The 8,348-nt window shown below is 40.1% G+C and overlaps 1 pseudogene; it reads left to right on the forward strand.

The window, feature by feature from the left end:
- The first annotated feature begins 4,313 nt into the window (after window positions 1-4,313).
- Window positions 4,314-4,396, forward strand: LOC136156574 (U4 spliceosomal RNA; annotated as a pseudogene).
- The last annotated feature ends 3,952 nt before the right edge of the window (window positions 4,397-8,348 follow it).

Here is an 8,348-nt window from a genome sequence, read left to right on the forward strand (position 1 = left end):
AAGGGAGCTTCAGTCATGAGACGCAGGGTCAGTCCCTGGGTCAGCAAGATCCCCTGGAGGAGGGTATGGCAACCCACTCCAGTATTCTTGCCTGGAGAATCCCATGGACAGCGGAGCCTGGTGGGCTACAGTCCACAGGGTCGCAAAGAGTCAGACACGACTGAAGCAAGTAAGCACACAGGCCTGTGATCACGTTGAGGCCACCTGGGCGACCCAGGATAATGGCCCTATATTATGGTCAGTCTACTAGCATACTTAGTTATGTCTACAAAGTCCCTCCCCACCTGCTCCTATACTAGCATTTAGCTGAATACTAGGGACAGGATTCTTGAGGAGATACAGTTTGAAATCCTGCTTACCACTGGTTTTCTAGAGCCCAAAGCATCCTAATTGACATATCCTCATTGTAGACCAGAAAAAGTGGTTACAAAATTGCTTCATTCACCATAGGGTATGAAACCCAGAAGAACTGGCTCAGTTGTAACAAAGTGACAGTCTTAAGGAAACTCCTGGCGGTCCAGTGGTTAAGACTTTGCCTTCCAGTGCAGTGGATGCAGGTTTGATCCCAGGTAGGGGACCTAAGATTGCATATGCCTCTTGGCCAAAAAAACAAAACAAACAAACAAAAATCCAGAAAAAAATATTGTAACAAATTGAACAGATTTTAAAAATGGTCCACATTAAAAAAAAAAAAATCTTAAAGTAACAGAATTAAGACGAACATTCATTAACGATAAGAACACTAAGAGACTGGCTAAACAATACAGACCTTTTCTCTTTTCTATGTTATTTTGAATCTGGCCCTTTTGCTAATTAGACACATACTTCTCCCCCCTATTTTCTCCTAGCATAATGCTTTCCAGGTTGCAATCATTTTTTAGTTTATTTCAAATCCAATTCTCTAAGTCACATATTTTTTCTCCAAGTGAGATAAAATGGCTATTTAAGAAATATACATTATTGATTTCAAACTGGTGCCTGAAAATTTAACTGTCTTCCTGGCAAGCCCTGTTTTAAAATTTCCTGCCTAGAAAATGCACAGGCAAGAACTACACAGACAAAATTCTTGTGTGGTTTTATTCTGAGATGACCTTCTCTCTGAATCCCATAAGGGGAAGTAGGAAAATGGAAAGAAAGATAGAATAACTAAATGTCGATAAACATCCTTAGAAAAATTAAATCAACTACAATCTCTTTCATGAAGAAATTACCTTAAATGAAACTATCTGCTAAAATAGGCTTCGAAGACCCTGATTTTTAGCCTGTTAGTCCATCCAACATGTCTTCTCCTAATCTTGACTTCTGCCATCATCTACAGCTAAATTCTGGTCACGTATTGATAAGTATATGAGATTACCTGGTGGTTCAGCAGTAAAGAATCTGTTTGCAGTGCAGGAGACACAGGTTCGATCCCTGAGTTGGGAAGATCCCCTGGAGGATGAAATGCAAAACCCACTCCAGTATTCTTGCCCGAAGAATCCCATGGACAGAGGAGCCTGGTGGGCTATAGTCCATGGCGTCGCAAAGAGTCAGACATGACTGAAGTGAACTAGCATGCAGCATGCACAGGCATATGTTCCCTTTCAATTGAGCACCCAAGAAATCAAGATAGGAGATGATTTGGCCCAGGTCTCATATAAAGTCAGTGGTGGGACCAGTGAGGTCTTTACAGGTAGGAACAATTTTTTAGGGGACCTTAGGGATAAACCTGGAGAAAGCAATGGCACCCCACTCCAGTACTCTTGCCTGGAAAATCCCATGGATGGAGGAGCCTGGTAGGCTGCAGTCCATGGGGTCGCTAAGAGTCAAGACACGACTGAGAGACTTCACTTTCACTTTTCACTTTCATGCAATGGAGAAGGAAATGGCAACCCACTCCAGTGTTCTTGCCTGGAGAATCCCAGTGACGGGGGAGCCTGGTGGGCTGCCGTCTATGGGGTCACACAGAGTCGGACACGACTGAAGCGACTTAGCAGCAGCAGCAGCAGCAGCAGGGATAAGCCATCATTGCTCCACATCACCCCCAGTTATTTGTGAACCTATTTCTCAGTCAGTTCTACAATTCCGCAGATTGGATCTCACCACAAGGTAACCACTCCAAGATCAGGAACTGTCCATCTCTGTCAGAATATAACAGACGACAGTCTGAACTCCAGACATAGGTCTGACTTTGCACTGACTTGGCTCTGGATGAATAGCAGTGCCCGAGATATTTGTGCTTTCCCCCCCAGCCTTGGGTTAAGAAACCAAATTGAGGTAGAAAAATTGCTGTCAAAAATAAACAAAATGGTATTCACCATTTACAGGGGCTGTCATCTATAAATAGGACCTCTGAGCCATAATGAGGTTGGCTATATGGCAAGAGGACTAGGGACCTGTATGGACAGTTTCTCATTGCAAACAGCCATGAGCTGGGATCAAAAATTAGTCCTGCTAACTTTTCTGCAAATAGGAAGAAACCTACAGTTCCTTTATGTTTTCTGTCATATGTCTGGTTTTCCTTTAGAATGATGCCACTCAATCAGAGGTTAATGAAGAAAAAGTACCAAAATATTCAACCCAGTTTTAACAATCAAGATTCAATCCTTTAGACAATCTCTTTAGAAAACGCCATATGTAAAATAGATGGCCAGTGCAAATTGATGCATGAAGCAGGGTACCCAAAGTCAGTGCTCTGGGACAACCCAGAGGGATAGGGTAGGAAGGTGGTGGGAGGGGGGTTCAGGATGGGGGGAACACATGTATACCTGTGGCCAATTCATGTTGATGTGTGGCAAAAACCATCACAATATTGTAAAGGAATTATCCTCCAATTATAATTAAATTTTTTTTAAGAACATGCCCACAGTCTTCTTGGGACAAAATTACTGTCTCTCAGGGAGTCTTCTCTTCCAATTCTTCCTAAGAAGGCATCTTCAGTGGATATAGAAAAAATGTGGTTTTCCACATCTTCATGAAAGCAGGAGAGAGTAAGGGTCTGAAGATGGTGTCGTCTGCCTCTTCTTTTCTGAGGGAGATGCCGCCTGTCCACCAGGTCTGCCTGCTAACATTTGTAAGCAAGTCTGTACTTACACAATCTGTCTTCTCCCACCCTAGTCATAGCCCAGAGAAGCTCCTAGATGACTTAACCTGCCCTTGGCTCTCACTGGCCGGGGCCCTTGACATCTATCTGTCACTTCCCTTACCAGCCTGGGTCCAGCCATTCATACTAAGCCTTTGCTGGGAGTATATCTAGTTCCACTGGCTCTCAACTCAGTATCCCAACATGAAAAATAAGATGTGCTCAAAAAAACCAATAGATGCTTTTGAACTGTGATGCTGGAGAAGACTCTTGAGAGTCCCTTGGAATGCAAAGAGATCAAACCAGTCATTCCTAAAGGAAATCAACCTTGAATATTCATTGGAAGAATTGATGCTGAAGCTGAAGCTCCAATACTCTGGCCACCTGATGCGAAGAACTGACTCATTGGAAAAGACCCTGATGCTGGGAAAGATTGAAGGCAGGAGGAGAAGAGGGTGGCAGAGGATGAGATGGTTGGATGGCATCATCGACTCAATGGACATGAGTTTGAGCAAACTCAGGGAGATAGTGAAGAACAGGGAGGCCTGGTGTGCTGCAGTCCATGGGGTCACAAGGAGTTGGACACGACTCAGGGACTGAACAACAGAAAAACTGAACATCGGAGCCTCGTCCTGCCAGCTCCAGAGAGTCATCTAGGTGTTGTGACTGTGGCTGCACTCTGAACTGGTTCGTAACAGCTCTTCTCTCTGCCAGTAAATAGCTGGAACTCATTCTTTTCTCTCTCTCTCCCTCTTTATCAATCCATCTCCCCTGCATTGCCTTCATCCCCTTGGAATGACTGACCTTTGGTCCCCACACAGGATAGGCCCACCAGTCAGGGTTACAGCAGGAAAGACGGTGCCTTCAAATAGTTCAGTTCAGTTCAGTTCAGTCACTCAGTTGTGGCCGACTCTTTGTGACCCCATGGACAGCAGCACCCCAGGCCTCCCTGTCCATCACCAACTCCTGGAGTTTACCCAAACTTATCCAGTGAGTTGGTGATGCCATCACAACCATCTCATCCTCTGTCATCCCCTTCTCCCGCCTTCAATCTTTCCCAGCATCAGGGTCTTATTTAATGAGTCAGCTCTTCACATCAGGTGGCCAAAATATCGGAGTTTCAGCTTCAGCATCAGTCCTTCCAATGAACACCCAGGACTTATCTCCTTTAGGATGGATTTGTTGGATCTCCTTGCAGTCCAAGGGACTCTCAAGAGTCTTCTCCAACACCACAGTCCAAAAGCATCAACTCAGCTTTGCGCAGTGGCAGTATCGTAGCCAATGAGGTTTATCCGAGGAGCGATTATTGCTAATTGAAAAAAAAGCATCAATTCTTCAGCGCTCAGCTTTCTTTATGGTCCAACTTTCACATCCATACATGACCACTGGAAAAACCGTAGCCTTGACTAGATGGACTTTTGTTGGTAAAGTAATGTCTCTGCTTTTTAATATGCTGTGTAGGTTGGTCATAACTTTCCTTCCAAGGAGTAAGCGTCTTTTTTATTTCATGGCTACAGTCACCATCTGCAGTGATTTTGGAGCCCCCAAAAATAAAGTCTGCCACTGTTTCCACTGTTTCCCCATCTATTTGCCATGAAGTGATGTGACCAGATGCCATGATCTTAGTTTTCTGAATGTTGAGTTTTAAGCAAATTTTAAATTGAATAAATGCAATTATTTTCAAATGCATGTCAAGACAGTGCAGCAGCTCTCAGACTGTAGTCAGGAGACCTGAGACCCCTTTAGGCCAAAGGTATTTCCCCAGTAATTAGTTCTAAGATATCCTGGGCCTTTTCCACTCAGTCTCTCATGTCCAGTGGCGTTTCCCAGAGGCTACATAGCACATGACATTTACAACAAAGGACATCACAAACAAAGTAAACGACAAAAAAGAACAAATGTGGGCAAACATGTAAAATATATAACAGGCAAGAGCTTAAAATGCAGAAATTATAAAGAACTCCTTAAACTGGTAAGAAAAAGACAAACAACCCAACAGAAAAACAGGCAAAAGAAATGGACAGGAAATTCACAGAATAAAAATATTAACAGCAAAAAGAAAAAGTGCAAATTTAAACTCTATTAAGATGCAGCTTTTAAATGTTATTACAGGGATGAGTAAAATATAAAACTGCTTGAGTGTGTCAGATTTGGCATGTGTGTGGGAAATGAACGGCACAGTTGTTACTAACAGCAGTGCGAACTGTTACAGCCATTTCAGAGGTCAACTTGTATGCATTATTTAAACTCACATAATTGATGACTCTGGAATTCTATTTCTCAATGTTGCCACCCCCCAAACTCTGCACATAGACCAGGAGATACATATAAGAATAGTATTGTAGCATTTTTAGAAATAGCAATAATGGTTAGAAATTACCAGAAGAAATGGGGGGAGGGGGATTTGAAAGCCCTTCAACAGAGTAATGATTATATAAATTGTGATTTATCCACACTATGAAGCTCTATGTAGCAGACAAAAGACAAAAAGAAAGGGATAGATCAATATGTTTACATGAGAAAAATCACCAAAGCATTGCTAAGTCAAAATAAGCAAGCTGTAAACTGATATTTATGCTATGATAGCATATTTATGTTTATAAATAAACTCACAGGTAGAAATCAGTAGTACAGTATATTTAACAAATAACATATCCCAACATGTTTAGATTCATCTTCACAGTGGAAAGATAGTTTGATAAAGGAAATTTATTAAAATAGTACATGATGCTCAGTCATGTCTGACTCTTTGTGACCCCATGGACTGTGACCCACCAGACTCCTCTGTCCATGGAATTTTCCAGGCAGGAATACTAGAATGGGTTGTCATTTCCTCCTCCAGGGGATCTTCCCGACCCTGGGATTGAACCCGTGTCTCCTGTGTCCCCTGCCTTGGTATGTGGATTCTTTACCACTGTGCCGCCTGGGAACCCATTAAAATATTATACCCTATTAATTTGGTCAAATGAGATTGAGTAATATTTAGAAAGTATGTAATAAAATTCAACATTATTTTCTAATTTAAAAATCTTAGTGAAAGAGAGAGGTAATTTTTAAAATTTATTTTTAATTGAAGGGTAATTGCTTTACAGTACTGTGTTGGTTTCTGCCAAACATCAACATGAATCAGCCATAGGCACACATACGTCCTCTCCCTCCTGAAGCTCCCTCCCACCTCCCTCCCCATCCCACCCCTCTAGGTCGTTACAGAGCCCCGATTTGAGTTCCCTGAGCCAGACAGCAAATTCCCACTGGCATCTATTTCACATGTGGCAATGTAAGTTTCCATGTGACTCTCCCCAAACTTCCCACCCTCTCCTTCCTCACCCTCCTTCCATGTCCATAAGTCTGTTCTCTATGTCTGTGTCTCCATTACTGCCCTACGAAGAATTTCAACAGCACCGAGATGAGTAAGTTTTAGATTTGACAGAAGCCCCAAAGCTAGCAAAAGTCTTTCAAAGCAAAACTATAAAAGAGGCAATTTTGTGTAAGCCAAGAATAAGGCATGGATTCTAAACAAGGGCACAGCTACTTAAAAGCGTCTTGCAAGAGTGAGCCAATGCATTTAAATAAGAAAATGAAATAAGATGTGTAAGTATTGGAAAGTATGAGGCAAATTTTCCATTACTTATAGATGATATCATCATGGGTTTAAAAAACTGAAGGGTAAAAACATAAAAACACCAAGAAAATTCAGTAAAGTACAAAATTAATCTTTTTAAAAATAAAAACCAAGTGAACAAAATAAGATAAACCCAAGAGTTATATGAAGAAAGCTTTACAACTTTATTGTGGGAAATGAAAGAAGATTTGGATAAATGGAAAACTCCTGGGTGTGGAGATTCACTATTGATTAGTGGTAATTTCTACTTGATGGATCCATGAAAACCAATGTGATCTCAGTCACAAAACTGAGAATTTTTAAAACATGACTAAATAGTCGTAAAGTTCATCTGGAAGACTAAACATGTTATAGGGTAAAGAAAAACAAATCCATAAAAAAAGAAGGGTTTTGCATGGAAATGAGTCACTTTGGAAATTAAAATTCATTATAAAGTTACAGCAATTTTAAATTTAAAATATTGGTTTAGGAATAGCCACAACTGATCAGTGTTCAGAATGGGGTCTAGATATAAATGCAAGAACCTGCAGGTATTTAGATTTTCATAGGGTGCTGCTCCAAATCAATAGCAAAAGATTAAACATTAATATTCAGTTGAGATAAATAGCTAATCCTACAAAGACAAAGGTGGATTTCTATCCCATTTCTTTCACCAAAGTAAATTTCCTATAACTCAACTATTAATTAAATGTTAAAGTAATTGACAATATCAAAGCATATCAAGTTGAATAAATGAAAAGAAAAACCCTAGTGGATCAATCATTCCATGGACACAGATATTTTTGTCTGTTTTGTTCACTAATATATGGCTCCTGACACACAGTAAATGTACAGTAAATATGTTCGATAATTGCATGGACCAAAAAAATTACTAAAGATTTATAAGTACAGAGGAAAACATGATGTTTGAAAAATCTTTGAATTAGGAAGTTCTTCTCATTATAATAGGAAATCAACAAATACTTGGGGGTTTAAAAAGATTGATAAGCCTGGTCAAATGAAAAATAAATTTGTCCATTCAATAAGAATGCTCATACAAAAGATTTGTCTTTGAGAGGCAAAAGATAAACTTTTTTAACTTTCAAAATGAATTTGCTGATTAATACTAAAACACCAGCTCAATTGGAAAAAATGAGCAGAAATTCAGCTTAACTGTTACTTGACATCAATAATCTATCAACCTCATAATACTGAGATATTAGTCCCTCTGTGTTAACAATCTGAATTCTAGCAATTAATGAAACAGAACAGACATATCCCTTATGGAGCCAATAACCTCATTTTCTAGTTACACCATTTAATCTATCTGGTCTTTGGTTTGAGAAGAACAATGCCCACCTCCTAGATTATTCTGAAAATTAAAGGAGCTAATGCACATGAAAGTATTTCGTTAGTGTCTCGAACATAATAAGCACTCAGGAAATATTTGCTGAATATAAAGTGTGTACATTCACATCTGACTTCACTAGCCTGAGTTTTTAGTGCAAATAGTACATTTGTTTGGAAAATAAATAATAGATAGATGCTCCCTTACTCAACTTAGACTGATATAACAAAATAACATAAATAGGGTGAGTTAAACAGACATTTTTTTTCTCATAGTCTTAGAGGCTGGGAAGTCCAGGATCAAAGTGCTGGTAGATTGTGTTCCTTAAAAGAGCTCTC

Source organism: Muntiacus reevesi, chromosome 1 (genome assembly GCF_963930625.1).
Source record: "Muntiacus reevesi chromosome 1, mMunRee1.1, whole genome shotgun sequence".
NCBI classification, from domain to species: Eukaryota; Metazoa; Chordata; class Mammalia; order Artiodactyla; family Cervidae; genus Muntiacus; species Muntiacus reevesi.